This window comes from Psammomys obesus, unplaced genomic scaffold (genome assembly GCF_907164565.1).
Source record: "Psammomys obesus unplaced genomic scaffold, mPsaObe1.curated_primary_1811, whole genome shotgun sequence".
Lineage (NCBI taxonomy): Eukaryota > Metazoa > Chordata > Mammalia > Rodentia > Muridae > Psammomys > Psammomys obesus.
The window spans coordinates 18,399,170-18,421,260 of NW_026593286.1; the positions used below are offsets into that span (position 1 = coordinate 18,399,170).

The 22,091-nt window shown below is 41.7% G+C and overlaps 1 long non-coding RNA gene across 1 annotated transcript in view; it reads left to right on the forward strand.

Moving 5' to 3' along the window:
* Positions 1 to 19,467, forward strand: part of LOC129683853 (uncharacterized) — a 31,074-nt gene extending 11,607 nt beyond the window's left edge. The window contains exons 3-4 of the long non-coding RNA XR_008721204.1: positions 3,581 to 3,673; positions 19,096 to 19,467. This is a non-coding gene — a long non-coding RNA (uncharacterized LOC129683853). The remainder of the gene's footprint in view (positions 1 to 3,580; positions 3,674 to 19,095) is intronic.
* The last annotated feature ends 2,624 nt before the right edge of the window (positions 19,468 to 22,091 follow it).

Genomic DNA, 22,091 nt, shown 5'->3' on the forward strand with positions numbered 1-22,091 from the left:
ATAATAATAATAATAATAATAATAATAATAATAATAATAATAATAATTTATTGTTATTCAAAATTAAAAAGCAAAACACACTGTTTCACTTTAGCCCCTATGCTTCCCTGGGGAAAGGTATATTTAGGTACCTCATCGGGTTAAATATGCTGCCTATTCCAAAATTTATGTCCACTTAGAACTTATAAAAGTTACTTTATTGATAAACAGGGTCTTTGTAGATGTAGCTAAGTTAATATTATGTCATACTGGATTACATGGGGCCTAAAGTCAATGTAACTGATATCCTTAGAAAAGTAACCTGAAGGGATTGGAGATATCTCTCTCGGCAGGTAGAATGCTTCTCTGCCATGCCAGGATGCTACTGTTAGATCCTCAGCACTGTGTAAATCAGGAGTTCCTGGTGGAATGGCCTGTGATTCCAGCACTCGGAAGGTAAAGAAAGGAGGATCAGAAGTTCAAGGTCATCCTTGTCTACATAGCAAGTTTGAAGCAGCCTGGGCTATCTAAGAGCCCTCTCCCCAAAAAATGAGAGAGGAGGGAGGAGGAGGAAAGAGAAGAGTAAAGGGGGTTCCACAAAATAAACAGATGCACAGGGGAAAGGTCACAGTAGGCAAATGAAATAGCTCTAAGCCAGGGAACACTAAGGATGTCAGAAACGATCAAAATCGTGGAGAAAGTAGGAGGAGCCCCTGACTTCAGCCTTTGGAGGGAGCACCATTGCCCTGCTGACACCTTGACTTGAGACTTTGGGCCTCCAGAACCATGAGAAAGCTATACAGTTGACGTGAGCCACGTGATTTGTGGTACTTTGTTATGGCAACCCTAGGGAACTCCGCTGGTGACCACACTGACACAGGGGTAATTAAGACTTCCCCAGACTCTGTCTGAAGATAGGTTTCAAGCTAAGGCAGGATCAGGACCCCTGGAGCCATGAAGTGACCATTCTGTTCTGGGTGACCTCCTGATGGCCTGTCCCCACTCTATGGCCTTTTGTTAGGGGGATTGCCTGACTGTGGGTCTGTTGCCTTTTAGCGCTGTTTTTTATTTCGGTTTCTCATAAATATAGAAGTGCACTGGAGAGAAGCTTGCCTTGGCAAGCGGACCTTTGGCAGTCCTGACAACTTTGCATATCTCTCAAATGAGTTATGAGTGGATAGGGACCGGGGACTGGGTTTCAGCCACCACTCCCTTGAGCCCTGTGGTCCTCCCAAAGAAAGCGACCTTTCTTGAACAAAACAGTCACTTACCCAAGGCCTGAGGAGAAAGAAGAAGCTATGTGCACGCACTACGCTCCCCACTCTTCATAAAACACTTCTTAAATTGTGAAGAAAGTTTGCAGGTTGTTTGTTTACAAGAAATTTTTCTTTTTGTTTGTGGAAAAAAATAAAAGAAAAGAGAAACCCCTCAGCACTGCCTGATCCAGGGCTACCCGTTCATGGCTAGAAGAAAGAAACGAAAACCTTACCAGGAAGCTAGAGAGAGCTTGCTAGCTCCAGCGGGACCCTTGAGCCAGCAGGATGTGCCCAGCCCACTGAGAAGTACGACATGGCTTCCAGTTGAGAGTGGAATATTTTTCTTCCCCTGAAGTGACCTTGATATTTTCATTTTCCCAAATTAAATGCTGCTGCATCCATGAGCAATGATCAGGACTGGGAAAAACCGACACCATTTCTTTGCTCTAGGCCCAGACACCTAGAACAGCAGGGCTGAAAAGAGCCTGGGACCCCCTGGGGCCAGTGTTCTCCAAACCAGGGTGTGTACACCACAGGCCCTGAAGAAGGCAAGCCACTGGGGTGTGGGAAGAAGATATTGAACCTTCTAGTTGTATTTATTTGGTTCTCAAAAAAAAAAAAAAAAAAAAAAAAAAAAACTAAAATGAATTTTATTAATAGCCAAGACACAGATAGGCAGCAGTAAACTCTATACAGCTTGTCAGCATGTATATATTTGGATGTGGGTCTCTTAAAATTAACTGTGGTTGTAAAGCCTAATTAGGAAAAAGTGCAGCTTACCATTCTAGAGGTTTTCAAAGTATGTGTTAGAGGGTGTGGAAGAGGAGGGCTTGAGTGAGTATGGAGTTGATTTATCTCTCTCTGGGCCATAGCAGGAAACTCAACCCTGTTTCTTTATCTCTCCCTGAATTTAGACTTCTGTGGTAAAGCCTAACTGTGTCACACACATACATGTGCACCAGATACATACACACACAGAAATACACACATACCCCACATACATGTACACATATTCACACACCCCACCTAAATACACATGAGCATACACAGGCATACATACACACACATTCATACACACACACACACCCCACGTACATACACAGCCTACATACATACACATATATACACATACAAATACATACACATATACACACACACACACGCATGAATGCATACCACATATATCCACACACGGGTACACACACCGAACAAAAATTACCAAGCTACTTCAGTTGGGAAAACTGAGACCCAGAAGAAAAGTGGTTGTCCTGAGCCACACAAGTCATTAGGGCCAGCGCCAAGGCTATGACTTGGACTCTTCAAGTCCAAGTCCACTGTGTTAAAGATGGGACCATGTGTTCTCCAGAGCACGTTCTCTGTCTGGGTGACCTTACATAAGCAGGCAGAACCAGAAGAGGGCTGGGCAAGATGGAGTCTCCTCCCTCAGCAGTGATGGGCCAGCCAGGCTGAACTTCACTGCCTGCCCAGGGTGCCTTGTGAGTGAAGGCAGGGCTGGAACCCTCCGAGCCTGGCTCGGTGCTCACATCACAAGCTAACTCACCTGTCCCCTCAGTGTCTCCTAAGGGGACATCCTCCCCAGTGAGATCCTGAGAGGCCTTCCACACTGATTTAAAAATGGGTCTTGCTCCCATCTTGGTCTCCAGAGATCACAAGGCGCAATCTGCTTCAAGAGCTGAGCACGTTGTCCGTGGAACTGCCCATTCACTCTCCAGTTCATCACACTTGTTGCTACCAGCACACGAGGCTCCCTTGTCTTCTGTGGTTTTAACAAGTGTGATGAGCTGTGTGAGACTGAGAGGATGGGGGGAAGGGTCGGCTACCATCCTTAATGAAAGTGTTTTATATATGCAAGAAAACAACGTGAAGAGGACAGGAGATGGTAGTTCTCAGGCAGTGCCGGCTGTAGCTCACAGGGGGTCCTGTGAGAACCAAGGATCAACAGAGGTGTCTTCACAAACGAACCCCTTGAGGACCCAGAATGTGTCTTGAATCTGCACGCCCAGTGCTTGGGAAATTCTAGATATCTTAGAAATGTGATCAGCAAATCACAATGTGAATTCAGCCTAGCAGTGAGTGAAGAAAGGAATGAGGTGAGATGGTAGTTGGTGTGGGATAGGCCAGGAAACTCCACCTCATGTAGGCTTTGACAAGTGGCTAGAGTCAGAAGAAGAGAGAACTTAGTTCAGGTTACGACAAGGTTCCAAGTAGAGGGGTGGGAACGAGAGAACCACTGTGCTGAGGAAGTAGCGTTTCAGGAGGGTGAGGTGAGGTGTGGGTTGGCAGAGGGATCAGGGCTGATGCATCCCTCCCTCTCTCTCCACCAGTGCTGTTGCTCAGAAATCTCCAGCCTGACTCCAGCCCAGCGGTGCTCAGCCTTCCTAACGCTGTGACCATTTCATACAGTTCCTCTTGTTGTGGTGAGCTCCCCAACCGTAAAATTATTTTCATTGCTACTTCATAGCTGTGATTTTGTTGGTGTTATGAATTGTAATGAAAATATCTGATGTGTGATCTCTGTGAGAGGGTCATCAGACGCCCAAACGGGTCACAACCGACAGTTTAAGAACCACTGCTAGAGCTGCCGGAGGTGTCTGGAGGCCAGAGGCACGTGAACAAATTTACTATTTGGAAAAATACAATGACCAAAAGGAGTTCAAGTACCTGCAGGTCATGTTGCCCAACGACGTAACCAAGCTGGTCCCTAAACCCATTTGATGTCTGAATCTGAATGGAAAAACATTGGCATGCAGCAGAGTCAGGGATGGGTCCATTATCTGATCCATGAACCAGCAAAATCACAGTTCAGTACTCTGCCAAGAGAGCCACAGCCATGGCTCCGACTCCCAGAGTTTTTGAAGTTCTGGGAATTGAACGTAGGGTCTCATGTGTGCTAGGTAAACGCTCTACCATTGAACTGTGTTCTCAGGCATTAATTAATTAACATTGTTAATTAACATTGTTGCTTAACCTCCTAACCACAGTTTCCTCCTTCCTCCTCTCCTCTCATTCTTTCCTCCTCCCATCCACTTCTCCTCCTTTTCTCTTCAGAAAAAGGGAAGCCTCCCATGGATATCAACAAACCTTGACATATCAAGTTGCAGTAAAACTAGGCGCATCTTCTCCTATTGAGGCTAGACGAGGGAGCCAGTATAAGGAAAGGGTCCCCAAAGCAGACAGCAGAGTCAGAGACATCCCCTGTTCCCACTGTTAAGAGTCCCACAGAAGACCAAGCTACACAACTATAACATCTGTGCAGAAGGCCTAGGTCAGTCCCACGCATGCTATCTGATTGGCGGTTGGGTCTTTGTGAGCACCTATGGTTAGTTGATTCTGTAGGTTTTTCCTGTGGTATCCTTCATCCCTCTGGCTTCTACAATCCTTCCTCCTCCTTCTTCCACAGGATTTCCCAAGCTCCACCTAATGTTTGTTAGCCCTCAATTTTTAAGAAAGACAAATTAGCCAAAATTCCTGGACTTTTTTTTTAACTTGCTTTTTAATTAAATCAGCTCTGATAATTGACTCTGGCTGATATAAACTTAGCTAGGTTCCCCTTGTCTCTATTTCTACTGCCTCTACATTGCCCAGCCATGTTTCACTGCTGTTGTGATCTATCTCCCTGTTTCTTCTCACAGATGTGCCTTCTCTTTAGAATAGGCCTATAATACGATCATTGAGCAATGGCCAAACAACTTTCTTTAACTCAGCAACCTCGCATCCCATTGGGAGTCCTTTTGGACATGTCAAAAATCCTAGTCCAGAATCATGAATTATAGACACTGTTTTCTCAAGGCCTCTAACCAATTTCAGCTGAATGCAGGGGTCTTAAACATACCCCATTGCTTCCAAATAATGTAGTAGAAAGGTACATATGCCCACAAGAACGATTCATTCCAAAGAAAATTATTTAACTTGGCCACTGTGCCCCATAACTTTCATCTATTTTTATTATTTATGATAAATATTTCTTTCCTCTTTTGCCTGATACCATGCTGGAAACATAGGCCAACAACATCATAATCTCTGAAGTGTTATTTTTATATAGTCTTTGGTATAAATTACAATGTTTTGGGCTGAGCATAATATCTTTTTAATATGGGTACCTAACATTAAGGGTAGCCTCTATAAAATCTATTCAGTAAATAAATAACTAATGAATTATTCTAAGGTGTAGTTCATTTGACTCAATTGTTTTAACTGTTCCTAGATTCTTCAACTTTGTACTGTATCAGAGTTGGAGAGGAGACACCAACTTTATCTTCATGATGAACCTCTTTTGCTTGGAAGGTGTACACCCCCTTTTCTTTATTTCCTCCTTCATTTCCTGGAAGTGCTGGGGGAAAGAGGGTGGAGTTTGGAACACTGCTCACTCTTGGTCCAGTTTCCCTTGGGCTCTGTAGAGAATTTTCTCTGCAGCCTTCCTGGGCACAGCCACCATGAACTGTGGCTGAGATGGACCGGGACCAGGAGTCGGAGGAACTCCATGAACCCAGAAAGCTCTGGTCACTAACCAGCCATTGCCAGAAATCTGCCTGGCCCTTTCCACAGCCATGACAGAGAGAGCGCTCCTTCCAGGGGCTGTTCAGAAGCCCCTGGTGACATGTTCTTTGAGGGTGGCTTGCCCTTTCCCAGAGCACAGTCTGGTCTTGGATCTGTTCTCTGCAGGCAGCAAACATAAGAAACAAGCTCACTCTTGATACAGACATGGAGGAGAGAGAGAATGCTATCACTCACACTGGCCCATGACAGCCTGACACCCACCCACTCCAGCACCTTCTGTCCTCCCACGATAGTCGCTCTCAGCTCCCATCCAGATTCTCCTCCTGCCAGTACAAAAATCAAAAGAATGGATTTTGGACAGCTGGAATGATCATCTCTCACTCTGTGTCTCCAATTCCTGTGGGGCCTGCCCTGTGCCCTCCTCCCCCACCCTCCTGTGGCCTCTCACTCGATTCATTTTTCTCCTGGCACCAACAGCTATTTTCCACCACCCTGCTGGCCTAAGTTCAACCCACTTCCCCAAGGGGGTTTGCTCCCCACTTCATCCGTCTCCCTCATGCTCCTCCTGCTGGAACTGGATCCTCTGGTTCTATTTCTGGATTCTTTTCATTGGCCTCTCTTAGAGTAGGAAGCTTGCTTCTTCAACCTGCCTTGCATTTCTCTGGCCTCTGATGAGCATTACTGAAATCTTCCTATGGCAGGTGGAGGCTGAGGTCGGCAGCCCTGTGCTCTGACGGACTTCCCTCTGCCCATCTTCCTCACAGTGGCAGAAACACAGAACTTTCAGCGACATGAAGACTTTACTATCATTTCATATCCTTAAAAGACCTTCTTGAGGTTTTTTGTTTGTTTGTTTGTTTGTTTTGTTTTGTTTTGTTTTCTGCCATGGTCCAATACTGGGGTTAGAGGATAGCATCTTTCTCTTCCAGGTGAATCTCATTTTCATGTCCCCCTTCACCTTCACTCTTTTCTCAATTTTTTCCATTCCCCACTTTTTTCCACTGTCCAGACACAGATAGCACACTTTTAACTTTTTCCATCCAATGAACATCCATACACATTACGTGGCACTAAAACTTCCCATAGGCATAGCCACTACTGTTAGGATTTGTTTATATCCTTAGTGACTTTTTATCCTGGAACAAGTCCCCCTTCTTCCTAAACTAGGAATGTCAATTCTTTCATTTCATTTATTTGTTCTTTCATTCACTTAGCAGGACTAGGGTTACAACCTGGGAGCTTTTATGCTGAGCAAGGCACTCTACCACCTAGATAAATTTTCCAGAATAATTTACAGTTTTTTTTATGTTTGTGAAATAAAATTTTGCTAAGATTCGCAAACTGGCCTTAAACTTGTTGTACGCCAATCAGACCTTGAATTTCTGACCTTTCCGCTTCAGTTCCCCGTGTAGCTGGGTTTGTGGGACTGTGCCTTCAAGCCCTGCTCAGGCTTTATATCTTGGGCCCTCAGGTCCCTTGGGTTTTCTTCTACCATATTTATTTTGGCAGGACTGTGCTCCATCCTGCCCCACACCTGGTGCTTTAAAAATACTGAAAGTCATCTTTGCTTCTGATATCCTGTTTCAGAAATGCAGAAAAGTTTCTATTCAAAAATATTACTTCTGTTGGTTTTCTCTTTGCTATAAAAATACTTAACAAGTTCACATTTAAAACTGCAAATGTATATACATAAATATCTATGTACATATGTGTATCTATATGTATGCACACGTATATACACACGGCCACATTTATAACTGCAAGTACGTGTACATAAATATCTATGAACATATGTATATCTATATGTATGGACATATACATACTCAAATGCATTATGCATATACAGCATATGTCATATATATACGTATATATATATGTGTGTGTGTCCTTCTTGTCTCCCTTTCTTGCTCACTTCTTATATTAAAGTAGTCTTTCCTAAGACTGAGATGAAGGAATTTATTTCTTACAAAAAAAAAAAAAAGTCCTTCTAAGAACATGAAAAGTCACCTCTATTCTTCTCACACCTCATCTCAAATAGCCTGGGTTACAAATCTGGTTTCGATAATAACATACCATCGCACTTATCTAAAACTGCCTGGCGCATGACTAACGGCATGCTGTGAGGGTGCAGACAGTCACACACTTTTCCTTCATGATTAGAAGGAAACCCCTCTGAATCCAGAGGCTGAAAGTCTCGGTTCTACTCTCAACTCCATAAACACTTAGCAAGGTAGTTTTGGCTGAGAAGCATCACTTTCCTGCTCTTCATTTTCTGCCTTCACAAGTTCATGTGGTTGGAATTCATATTCTCAATTTTTTTTTATTTTCTGTTATTTCTATAGAGAAAGTTGTTCATTACATTCTTAGAAACAGTTGGCCAGTGTGACTCCAAAAGAGAATTGTGATAGGGCCTTTTCCCTTTGATAACATCCTTTTTTTAGCCTCCCTGGGTTTAATTTTGGGATCTCACAGACCTTAGTGATATGGTCCTAGGTATGTACTTATACTCCCCAACCCTGGATGTCACGCATGTGAAATAAGTGTAGTGGTAACCCCTATGTGATCAGATTACAGGGACTGAAATGTGTGTAGCGCCTGGCGCATCATGACGCTCAACCGGCGCGCCCATTTTTACCTTGCATTTAGTGCTCCTCTATGCGTCTTAAATAATTCCCGGTAGGTTGGCATATTTTCTGCGCTAGCAAGGTTGGTTGTGACTGTGAGGGGTAGCATAGTTGGTGACTGAAGTCTGCTTTCACTTGCCTGTGGGTGAAATAATCTGCTGGCAGGGCATCCGTTCCTAAAATGGGGACAGTGTTTCATGAAAAACACTCATGCACCCGTAGGTTACTTGACACTACTTTGGGGACTGTGCTTATTGGGCTTTCTGTCACTATAACAAAGCAACTGTGATAAATTACAAAGGAAAAAAAAAAAAAAGACTTCCTTTACCCAGGGAGTTTTGGAGATTCTAACCCATCATTAGTAGTTCCCATTGCTTGGGGCCCATGAGTGGGTCAGTACATAGTGACAGGAATGTGTATGGCAGAGCAAAGTCGGTTGGATTAGAAGTAAGAAAGCAAGAGAGTAATATACTGTGGTAGGTCTCATAATCCTTTCAGACAGCATGTCCCCAATGATCTAAGAAGCTCCTAAGGAGGCCTCACATCTCAGAGCTCCACCACCTCCCAATAGTGTCATCATAGTGATCAAGCCTTTAATAGGAGACCCTTGAGAAACAATCAAATATCCAAACGACAAAAGAGATAAACAAGGAACTTTTTAAAACCAAGAGGGAAAGGTCAGAATACCCAATTGAAAACTGGGTAAACTGGACTGGAAAGGTGGCCTAGCCTTTGAAAATGCTTGGTTCTCTTGCAGAGGTCATGGGTTCAGTTGCCAGCAGCCTACATGCTGGTTCACGACTTCCTGTAACTCCAGTTCTAGGCAATCTGTGATACCCTTTTCTGGCCTCTGCATGCACACAGTGTACATAAACTCACAGAGTACACATGTACACACACAGAAATAGTAAATAAATGAAAAAATAATAAGTGAATTTTTTAATGGGAAAGTGATATGAATAGACAACTGCAAAATAAGAAAGTTAAATGTATAAATAAAGCATGAAGAGACCAATTATTTTTTATAACCAACACCTACACATAAAATAACAATATATCAATTTATACCCAGCAGAAGACAAATGAGAAAATGGTAAAACACAAGCGTCTTTCCAGGATACGCTTGCAAAAACAGCTGGAGGAGGGCTATTGTGGCCATTGTATGAAAGAGCCTGGGAATTCCCAATCAATTCAGGATCATGTTTAAATATACTCTATGACCAGTATAGAATTGGACACCCAAGTAACATTCCAGAGAGGTTATCTACAGATACTCAGTGAAAATCCTGTGGGAGGACTGTGGCTTAGACCTGAAATGCACCCCCAACCCTAAAGGCTCTGTTCCGCTATGTTTGGGGAGATGGTGCAAACGTTAAGAGGTAGGTCTCACAGGGAAGAAGTGAAGTCACTGGGAGAATGCCCTTGGAGATACTGGTACCTGACCTCTCTCTATTTGCTACCTAGATATCCTACAATGAGCATATTCACTGACCATGTCATGATGTTCTCTATCTTGCCTTAATCCCAACGCCATGGGGTCATGTGACCGTAGACTGAAAGCTCTGAAACCGTGAGCTGAAATGAATCTTTCTTTCAAGTTGTTTTTCTCGGGTAATTTGTCACAGCAACTGAAAGCTAACAAGAGGGGGAAATTTCCCCTAAAATATTACCCGACACAGGAGGAAACTGAAAACAATAGCAGCTGGCGAGGAACATGGTAGAGGGGCAACACACGGTTCTCAATCCCCATCCCTTCATGCACAGGAGTATGAAAATAATTCATCTGTTTGCTTACAATAACTACAATCCCCACCTACTGAAGACAGTGTTTAAACTCTACATAAGGAAAAGAAAAAAATATCGCTTGTAACCCTGCCATCTAGATGCAAGTGACATTTTGATGCATCCACCTCCAGGAATTCTTTACTACTATAAAAATATAATGCATACTTAATATAAATGCATACTTAATTCAAATCATATGGCTTTTATACTCTGCAATCTGCTTCTGTCATATAAAAATATATTGGGGGAAAGACTTTTCTCCTACTCTATCCGCCAAGGACCAAACAGGAAACAGATGGTACACTCAAAATAGGATCAGTCCAGAAGGGTTTATTCACAAGGGACTGTTTACTAAAGTATGTGTGGGACATGAAGTGACCTGCGTCCAGATATGTCTGAGATAATCCTAAGAAAGATCTACTGCCTCAGTATCTTACCCAGTGTGCTATTTCCAATATTCTACATTGTAAGTAAAGATTTGTGTGAACTGTTGCATTACAACCGAATGACATTGGTTTGGAAAAACTTTAGCATCCGCCATGGTATCATTTTAATGTACATGTGACATTTGTGCTTCAAGCCTGTTGCAAAGTTTGGAAGAATATTAGTGATGATAATGGCTAGTCATCCCTATCTAGATCCAATGATGTAAACATCTCCTATCCTGGAGAGGAAACACATGGGAGAAAGCACCTCTTTGCCTTGAGTCATAGTGGTGGAAGCACAGGTGTTTTGTGAGCATAAAGTTTACCTTTTCAGATGTCATGACAAAAGCAAACTAGAGAGTAAAGGTTTACTGGGGCTCACAGTTTGAAGGTACACTCCATCATGGCAGGGAAGACATGGCAAGAGCATGAGACAGCTGCTGACATTGCACCCACAGCCAGGAAGCAGCAATAGATGAGCCCTGTGCTTTGCTTACTGTCCTAGGGTTACTATTGCTGTGATGAAACACCGTGCCCAAAAGCAACCTGGGGAGGAAAGGGTTTATTCCTTGTGTTTTCATACAGCAGTTCATTATCAAAAGCAGTGGGGGCAGGAACTCAAGCAGGGCAGGAACCTGGAGGCAGGAGCTGAAGCAGAGGCCATGGAAGGGGGCTGCTTACAGGTTTGCTGCTTATGGCCTGCTCAGCCTGCTTTCTTGTAGGACCCTGGACAACCAGCCAGCCATGGCCCAACTCACAACTAGCTGTGCCCTCCCACATTAATTGCTAATTAAGAAAATCCCCTACAGGCTTGCCTGCAGCCAGATATTGAAAAGACATTTTCTCAATTGAGGCTCTCTTTTCTCTGATGACTCCAGCTGTGTCAGGCTGACATAAAACTAAGCAGCACACTCACTTTCTCCATTTTATTTTCAAATTCCCTCACAGACATGCCCAGAGATAGTATCCTAGGTGACGTAGATGCTGTCAAGTTCACAGCCACCGTTAACCATCACATCAAGTGGCAGCTTAGTTCCACTTTATAGACCCTTTAAAAATTGAAAATACCATAAGTAAAATTTTATTCAGTTTATAAATTGGAGAGATATAACTTAGAAACTGGAGAGATGGCTCAGTTAAGAGCACTAGTTGTTCCTCCAGAGGTCCTGAGTTCAATTCCCAGCAACCATATAGTGGCTAACTAGCATGTATGATGGGATCAGATGCCCTCTTCTATTTTGCAGTTGTAAAGGAAGACGGAAAACTCATATACATAAATAAGTAAGTCTTTTTTAAAAATTCATTTAACACACTCAGTCCACCAACCGGCACAGCCAGCTACAGGGCACACTGGAGGGCACCCACTCTTTGCCTTCACAGTGGTGAACCCCCTGAGGACCAGTATGTAGCTGTCTCAACTGCTAAGTTCCAGGAGACAGTACTGTAGCGTGTATCACTAGCCCAGGAAAACATCAAAACCTGAAATACCATTTCTACTAAATGCGCGTTAGTTTCCCAGTTTTAAAAGGAGGGGAACAAACTTAAGAATGAACTCCTCATTAAGTTAAACAAACTCATTAAGTTTGGGAACTATCTCCATTTGGTTCCATTGTTGCTGTGTCTATAGCCATTGGGCAATGGAATGTTCTAAAGCTAAGATGTGCTCACAGCTACCAGGATAGAAGTCAGTGCTGTGGAGGATGGGAAATGATGGGTTAGACTTGAAGCCCATCTTTAAAATGATTACTTAACCTCTAACTTTAAAATGATGCTTAAACCATATGCAAGAGATACACACTGCGGCCATACACAAAACACGCCCTAGTAGCAGTTTGTAAATTGCTCTTTTGTTCTGTAAAATAGGCTGCAACTCATTCTTGTTGATGTTTTGTATTTAATCTGTTGAAGATGTATAATATAGCTAAAAAAATAAAAATAAAATAAAAATAAAAAACCTTTATTTTCTAATAAATTCTTCCATCCGTGAGTTCTAAAGAAAAGCATAAGTGTATGTTTAGTGAAATTTTTACTAAATCTTCACTTCTTTGGAAATTTGATGGTGAGCATGTGATTGGTACAAGACTTGGGCCAGCATTTACTACCCAGAAAAAAGGAATTTACTATAAAGAAATAGACATGCTGAGGAGCACTCACTTCATTAGACAGTAATTTTGAAAGACTGTGACCCCTAATCATAATTTTACACACACACCTACAGAAAGCAGCCACATCTGAACTCTGACCTTTCATTTAGATCAAATGAATTTTCTAAATGAAAAAAATAAATAAATAAAATCAAAAAGACAAAGACTGCTGGCTAACACGTCAGTCTCAACAGCTCGGAAAGAAGCCTGACAAACAACTATCGCCGGTTTTATGGCAATGTCTTCAGATGACTGAAACACAAAATTGGCTATGTGAGTTCCAAAACCAAGGCTCAATTTTAAAGTCAGTTCATGGAAATGGATGAAAGTTTTTGAAAGCTTAATGTGGCATAAACTGTAAAAGCTTTAAACTCATTTTAGATTTTTAACATTGAAGGTAAAACTGTTTGTTCAGGCAGTAGCGACACGAGCATAAATTTTGGTAAAGAACAAAAACACGGCTCTCTAAAGGCAGTGTTCTCGTTAGATGAAGAAATCAATGGAACAAAATATGGTTATAACTAGGCGGGGCACACACTTGAGTCCTTACTCATCCAAGATTTCAACATTTCAAATAGAGACGGTAGTCGTCAAAACTTACAAGCATTTCTGTTTGTACCTATCAGTGTCCATAAAATTCGTGTCAGAGCTGATGCTGTAGGATAAAAATCAATTAAACTACATTCATGTAGCAGTAAGCACGCTCTCACTTGTTTTGTGCTACTGATTATAGAAATGTGTGATATTCTGAAGAAGTGGTTAGATGGTAAATGGGTAGGTGGTCAGTGGGTAAATGTGCTTGCTGACAAGCCTAATGACCTGAGTTCCATTGACCTGGATTCCCACAGGGTGGAGGACAGAACTGACTTCCACAAGTTCCCCCCCCCAACCTACACAAGTGCTCTGTGGCATGCACACATATATGCACACACACACACACACACACACATACAAACACAAACAAAGAAATGTAAAATTAAAAGTGGGAAAAACCACATCACAGGTGACCTAAAACTGTTGAAAATGTTTTGTGATTAAGCCTTCCAAATTTTAGTCACGTTTCCTTTAAAATTAGTTGAAATCCTTAATAAGATATTCAGCAAACATCGTTCCCGCAAGTCTTCAACTTTCAATTTAATAAATTTTAGTGATGAAAATCAAAGGTTGAAAACGAAAACTGCTATTGATCTTGTGAAAGCCCTTTAGGTGATGGGTGGTAAAGAGGTTTTAATTTTTAATTCTGAAAAATTTATACTTGAGTTTTAAATAGCTTCACTTTATTGTCTGTGTGTGGGTATTTTTGCCTGATGGATGTCTGTGCTCTGCATGCCTTCCTGGCACCTGTGAGGGCCAAAAGAGGGAATCAGATACCCTGGAATCAGAGTTACAGGCAGTTGTGTGCTACCATGTGGGTCCTAGAAATTGAACCCTGGTCAGCCAGAAGAGCAGCAAATGCTCTTAACCACTGAGTCATCTCTCCAGCCTAAGTTTGGGATTTTTTTAACTCATAGAAAGAATCTTCACAAGGAGTTTCCATTTTGCACTGAATAAATGTATAATCTACACAGAGACAGAACAGGACTGGGGGCTGTCGTTTAATGGGCTCTAAGTTTGTCTAAGCATTCACATGAATGCTTAAACACAATTTTTTGACATGTTTTCCTTATACAATTATTTCTTGCTATACCTACCTGGGGGTATAAAAACAAGATTTAGAATGCAGTTAGGAATTATGCTTGTCTAGCAAAGTGACGGTAGTAGATAATTTTCTCAGGACCGTGATTTCCCTGGTTAGGTTCCTGGCACCAGGCCTGATTTTCCTCCTGTTTAGTGGGCCTGGAGTGCAAGTAGCCAGCTGTTGGTTGCCACCAACAGGTTGCCATGCTGGGTACTGTTGTTGGTGTTATTGCAGCTATAGAGGACTGTTTAATCGCTTACTTCCCTTCACAGTTTGGATAGTGTTTTCTGGAACTGTGGGAGTAGACTGCACAAAAGAAGCATTCAAGTTAGCTCCAACTTGAACCACGTGAGGCTTTTGTCCTAACTATGCAGTATCTTCCACCTGCCTTTAACCCCTGAGAGGCAGCCAAGAGCCCAACTGATGATTTGGGGTTGAAATTTTAGATACTATAAAACAACTACAATTTGAAATATCTTATATAACATAATTTCACCAAGTATTTCAGAGAGTATTTTCATAACTGATTCTTTTATGTGCATCATGCTTTTATGATGTCAGCATGCTTTATTGGTGTCAGCACCAAATACGTTAAATACAAAATATAAGTTTAAAGAAAATCTTAAAAATATTTTAAAATTAAAATACTAAGACAACATTGTAAAATATTCTTCATAAAACTAGTGACACGATAATAAAAGTACATTATTATATATCAAGAATAATTATTATGAATGTGTATCTTTTCATTAGTATTTATTAACATTAATTGTACTTAGTAGTGGACTTCATTATGGCATTTTCACACACGTATATAATATATTTTGATCATATCCACCCTCATTATTTTCTTCCTTTTACTTTCATATTTTGTTTTTGGTTTTGTTGTTTTGTGACTCAGTTGGTGAGTTTGATTAGAATTGCTTACAGGAACATGATACGAGGTTATTTACAGGAAATGGGTAGTTTAACAGCAGTTATATCACTAAAGAAAATCTCACACCCTCTGTCCCAGCAACCTTTGTTAACTGTCTATCAATCCTCAGGGAGGGTCTGGGGGTTCATAAGCCCCTTGAGGCCCATCCATGAGGAGGGAATGTTGATGGCTCTAAATTGTGTGAGTCACGGACAGGGAATCATAACTGCTGTGAGTTTGTGAGTACAATGGCATGCCTAGAACACAGAGGCCCGTAGCTTCCGCCCTTTCCTCTGGCTCACATTCTTTTGTAATGCTCACTCTACCTTAGAAAGGGTGATAAGGATGCCTCATTTATGAGGATTCAACAGTCACTTATTCTCAGCACCTCGCGCAGTTGAGTGTCTGAGTAAATGATACCCACAAAACAAAAGGAATCTTCTCCATAAAACCTACATCACTGGTTTGTGGACCTAACCATAAGTATTTACAAAGTAGTTGGACTGGCAATGGTGAACTTTTTAAGAATAATAACCTCTCTGTTTTCTTTGGAAGCAAGTTCTTGCTATATAGTATCAGCTGGGCCAGAATTCACTATAGACCAGAATGGACAGGAAGCTTCAATTATGAGCAAACAACACCAGGCCCAAATAAACAATCGATTTTGTGACTTCAATTCAAAAAACTATGCATTCGCTATCTTAGTCTTTTTGTTTTTTTGTTTTGAGGAAGAACTAAAAAATTTGAAACTGTTCTTGACTGGAACTATCTTATAATCCCCAACATTATAAAATCTATTTTCTCAATAAACTAGTTAAAATAATTCTTTTGCAACACTCTTTTACCTCTGAGAGGTAACAACAAACGTTCTAGTTATTTTAGAACAGTAGTTCTCAACCTTCCTAATGCTGTGACCCTCTAACACAGTTCCTGGTGTTGTGGTGACCCCCAACCATAAAATTATTTTGTTCCTACCTCATAACTGTAATTTTCCTACTGTTATAAATCATAATGTAAATATCTGCTCTGAGACCCCACCCATGGGGGTCATGACCCACAGGTTGAGAACTACTGTTTTAGGCAAAAGTGTGAGAGATCTAGAACCCAAATTCTTACTTCATGGAGATGCCTACGGGCTACTCTCTTCTATCTATATACTATCCCAGTGATCCATGCACTGTGATCCTCAAAAACCAAAGCTGAGCTGCTGAACAAAACCACCAAGATTTCTCTCATCATATGCAGTGTTACAGTAAGCAACCTCTCAACTGGATTCTGGCATAAAACATTACTCTCTAGGCTTCTGGGACTAGAAGAACCAGTTCAAAGGGGCTGAGTGGTGGGGTGGGGAAGAGTTTTATCTTTGTTTCTTTACTTCTTTCATCATCCTTCCAAGACACTGTCCATTCAAATGCTAAAACCTGTAGTGTGTGAGAAGGCCTGCTTCTTCCAACACTAGGTACTGACTTTTTAGAAGATATTTTTATTGTGTTTTAGATATAAAAGCAATGCCTAGAAGTGGGGAGATAGCTTGGTTGGTAAAGTGCCAGCAAGCATGAGGATCTGAGTTCAATCTCCAGAATCCACATAAAGATACAATCATACATACATACATACATAGATGTTAGATAAATAGATAGATGATTGATGATAGGTGATAAATAGATACATGATAGATAAATATAGATGCTTGTTGATAGACAGATAAATAGATGATAGATAATAGATGGATGATAGATAGTAGATAGATACATAGATAGATAGATAGATAGATAGATAGATAGATACTTACATAGATAGATAGATGATAGATAGATAGATAGATAGATAGATAGATAGATAGATAGATATACATGGTAATACATATCTGTAATCCCAGTGCCTAGGAGGTGGAGAAAGATTCCTGGGGCTCACTGACCAGCTAGCCCAGTTTAAAAATGGAACTCCAGACCTATGATAGAAACTGTCTCAAAAACAAGATGGAGAGAAAAACACTTAAAGAAATATTCAATGTCCTTAGACATCAGGGAAATGCAAATCAAAATAACCCTGAGATCTCTTTCACCTTACACCCATCAGAATGGCTAAGATCAAAAACTCAAGTGACAACACATGCTGGAGAGGATGTGAAGAAAGGGGAACCCTCCTTCATTGCTGGCAGGAATGTAAACTTGTACAACCACTTTGGAAATCAATCTGGTGCTTTCTCAGAAAAGTAGGAATAATGCTACCTCAAGATGCAGCTATACCACTCCTAGGAATATATCCAAAGTATGCTCAACCATACAACAAGGACATTTGCTCAACCATGTTCATAGCAGCTCTGTTCATAATAGCCAGAATCTGGAAACAACCCAGATGTCCCTCAACAGAGGAACGGATACAGAAATTGTGGTACATTCACAAAATGGAATATTACTCAGCAATTAAAAACAAGGAAATCATGAAATTTGCAGGCGAATGATGGGAACTAGAAAAGATCATCTTGAGTGAGGTAACCCAGAAACAGAAAGACACACATGGTATATACTCACTCATAAGTGGTTATTAGACATATAATATAGGACAAACATACTAAAATCTATACTCCTAAAGAAGCTAAACAACAAGGAAGACCCTAGGGAAGATGCTCAATCCTCATTCAGAAGGGCAAATGTGATAGACATCATAAGCAGAAGACAGGGAACAGGACAGGAGTCTACCACAGAGGGCCTCTGAAAGACTCTACTGATCAAAGTAACAAAGCAGAGGCTGAGACTCATAGGCAAACTTTGGGTAGAATGCATGGAATTTTATGAAAGAAGGGAGAGATAGAAAGGCCTGGATGGGACAAGGAGCTCCAAAAGAGTAAATAATAATAATAATAATAATAATAATAATAATAATAATAATAATAATAATAAATAAACTGAGCCTTGGGGGCCCTGAAGAGAATGATACCCCAACCAAGGACCATGCATGGAGATAACCTAAAACCCTGATTCAGATGTAGCCCATAGTCTCAGTCTCCAAGTCGGGTCCCTAGTAAGGGGAGCAGGGGTTTTCTCTGGCATTAACCCAGTGGCTGGCTCTCTGATCAACTCCCCGGGCAGGGGAGCAGGGGGAGCAGCCTTGACAGGCCACAGAGGAAGACAATGCAACCAGTCCTGATGAAACCTGATAGGCTAGGGTCAGAGAGAAGGGGAGAAGGACCTCCCTTATCAGTGGACTAGGGGAGGGGCATGGGAGGAGATGAGAGAAGGAGGGTGGGATTGGGAGGAGACAAGAGAGGGGGCTACAGCTGGGATACGAAGTGAATAAATTGTAATAAATGATAATAATAATAATAACTATTTACTGTAAATAAAAAGATGGACTCATGAAAAATGACACTGAAGTTCATTCTCTGGCCTCTACACATCTGTATACATACTTATACACACAACCACACACCTGCACACACATGCATATACAGATTTTTAACAATATTCAGGTTGTCAACTCAACCTGAATTTATTCCGTTACCTATCAGACCTTTTTGACGTATATTTATTAGTCATTTGAATTTCTTTGTTAGTTTTGTCTGCTCTCTTCATTGTTAATTACAAAGGCTCTTTATATGAATAATATAGATAATAAATATCCCGTGTGCCTTTAGCATGGTATTTTAAGACATGTAATCTTCAGTGTTTGTGGAAACACATTTCTTAATACGATCTTTGCACACTTCTTATTTCTTCCCTCGATGTCATGTGTAAAAAGTCTTTCACCACAAAATGCTCTATTTTCAGGTGATCAGCCCTGACCTCTTTGTCCTTTACTAATAAGGAGACATGATGCAGAAAGACAACATACAGTATCGGTGAGCTCAGCAACCAGCAAGAAAAAAAAAAAAAAAAAAAAAAAAAAACACAGAAACTTCAAATTGCTACACAAGGGCACACAATGAAGAACATTACTTTCAGCATCAAAAACAAGGGACCACTGTGATCTTGAGAAATAAAACATCGTGGTTCCTATCGTCAAGTCTGATTTGGTTTCAAGCCAGCCTACAGCACAGGCAAAGAAGGCTCCCAAAATGGAGATGGAGTTTGTCAAAGTCACAGAGTTCTGGACCTGGACCTGAAAGCTTTTCCTACCCTCAGGAGGGGCCACAGTCTCTCCCAGACACAGGTGCGTACAAGTCCCAACAGTGTTAATATCCTGGTTAGGCGAGCTCTTGTTTCTGAGTGATTGAAAAGCAACTGTTTGACCAAAAAGGCTCTCTTTAAAAAAAAAAAAAAAAAAAAAAAAAAAATGTAGAGCAGGAGGCCTGAGAAGTGAAAAAGGAAAGCCTACTCACTCCAAGCCGCATGCACCTGGCAAAGCTCCCCTCCCAAGGGACCACTCCTTCCCTGGACAGCTGGTGTTTCCCACCCCTGCCCCAGGCCTGGCCCCTAGCCATAGACATGCTCCAAACGATGTCTATCCTAGATGGATCTTTGCAGATGCTATTTTGATAAAACTCTAATCCTTTCCCTGCTCCTCTGCCATTAACCCTCAACCCCCTGCCTTTGTGTTTGCTAGCCTGTGTGTTTGGTGAAAGGCGGGGTTAAGAGATGTATGGGTAACTTCAGAACGAGCAGACACAGTCTCCAGTTTCATGGGCTGGAACAATGTGGGGAGATGGCTGTCTGGTCTCAGCCACTGGAGACAGACAGAGGCTGTAGAGAGAGGCCACCCTATCTGGCCTTCCACTGTCTGGAAATCCAGCACAAGAGAGGTTGCATGGAATACTATGAATGTGCTGACCTGTTTCTTCTAGGTATAAATATAGATTTCATCGGCCATCTCCTTCTCTTCTCCAGCCCCCAACAAAGTTCCCAGATAAAAGACCTCATCATTTGTACTGTGTGGAAATACCAAAAGTAATGTATGTGGCACAGTAGGTAGGTAGGTGGGTAAATGGTTGAAAAATGGATAGATAGATTTGTTTATCTAAAATTACATTTTAACTCAAGCTATGTGGGATGGGGCATTTTAGCTAAATCTGGCGGTGCTGTTGCCCCTTCGACTAAATACATCTCATCCCCTGGCACATTCTATGAGAAAAGACATGCTGTTTCAACTCCATTTTCTTTTAAAGAAGCCCTCTAACGGCTTGGGGTACAGCTCAATGGTACAGCGCTTGCCTAGCATGCACAAAGCCCTGAGTTTAACCTGTGTCTAGCATTGAAAATATAGTACAAAATCATTTGCAAGAGTATTAGTCACATTAGTTCACATACACTGTGCACTTACCTGAACATTATGCTGTTATATAGATGTTTATATGACTATGAATTGGAGCTGGTGATGTAGCTCAGTGGTTGAGTACTTACCTGGCATACAGAAAGGCCTAGGTTTGTGAGGCTGAGCATCTGCTTCCATCCCCTGTTGCCTAGGTTTGGTCCCCAGTTTGTAAAACAACAACAAAACTATGTGAATTTTACTAATTCACTATGCACACAACTCAGTAAAATGTGAGTTCTTTTCTATATCCTCATTTTACGGATTACAATAACCAATAACGAGAGCAGCCCCAGCTCCCTAAACCCTTGGGTGAGCCCAACACCACCTTCAGCCCACTGAAGCCTGCTGGCTGCTCTATTTCTTCTCTGCCTATCAGGGTGAGTTCCTAAGATTCCCATCTGCCAAGAAGGGACATCGTCAAAGCTGGCAGCAGCTGCTGACACAAGCAACTCTCGAAGCCTCCCCTACGCCCACCCCCCCTTGCAAATTCCACCCATTATTTCACTCTTGGAGCTTTTAAAAGCCCCAGGTGTAGGAGCTTTGTCAGAGGAGAATTTAAAAGATAAATAGAGCAAAAATCCCCTTGACATCGCACTCAGTACTGGCTTTGGAAGAGCTTCTAAGATTCAGCTGCCCATGTAAGGAGGCAACGGTTATTTCTCGGTCCTGACCCCAAGACTAGGGAAAAGTTGGAGTGGTTGGCAGGGATGCTCTGATTTTTACATCAATGGGGCTACGAGGCTAATAGCAGACATGCCCAGTGAAGTTAACCTCACAGGCAAGGAGCAGGCACCGACATAAACTAGGGAGTTAGGTGAGGACTCATCCTCACATTCCAAGGCCAGCTGTGCACCTGAGTGACACAGCTTCAAAACTTCTGGGAGCCTCACTATTTCTCCCTACAAAGTAGTGATGATTATTGCAACACAATATCAGTGTCCACGAACAGATAAGGAGAACAGTAAAAAGCATTGCTCTTGTGGGTAGCATGTGGAAAGGGCACTCTGGCAACTGTAAATATTTACTCGTAAGAACTTTGACATCTTCCAGGACAGCTGAGGCTACACAGAGAAACCCTGTCTCAAACACCAAACCAAACCAAAACCCAAAGAACTTTGATATCTCCTATTTCCTTCTACTTTTACCTTTAGTCCAAAATATATAAATCTCAACTCTGTGGATTCCTCATGGACATTTCCCTTCTTCAATCTCCCTTTTCTCCTACTCTTCCAACTCCAAACAAGCATTGGAACTCCATGCCTGGGGACTGATAGGATGACTTACACAGTAAAGTGTTTGGGATGCAAGCATGAGGACCTATGTTGGATCCCCAATATTCGTGTCAAAAGGGGGAAGGAGAAGCTGGATACAATGAGACACGTGTACAATCTCAGCTCTGGAAAGGGGCACGCAAGTAGATCCTTAGGGTTCATTGGCCATTTTGCATGACTTGTGCCCATTCTAAATATTCCACTAACATTCATTAATCTGTGTTTTGTTTATTCAAAAAGCATCT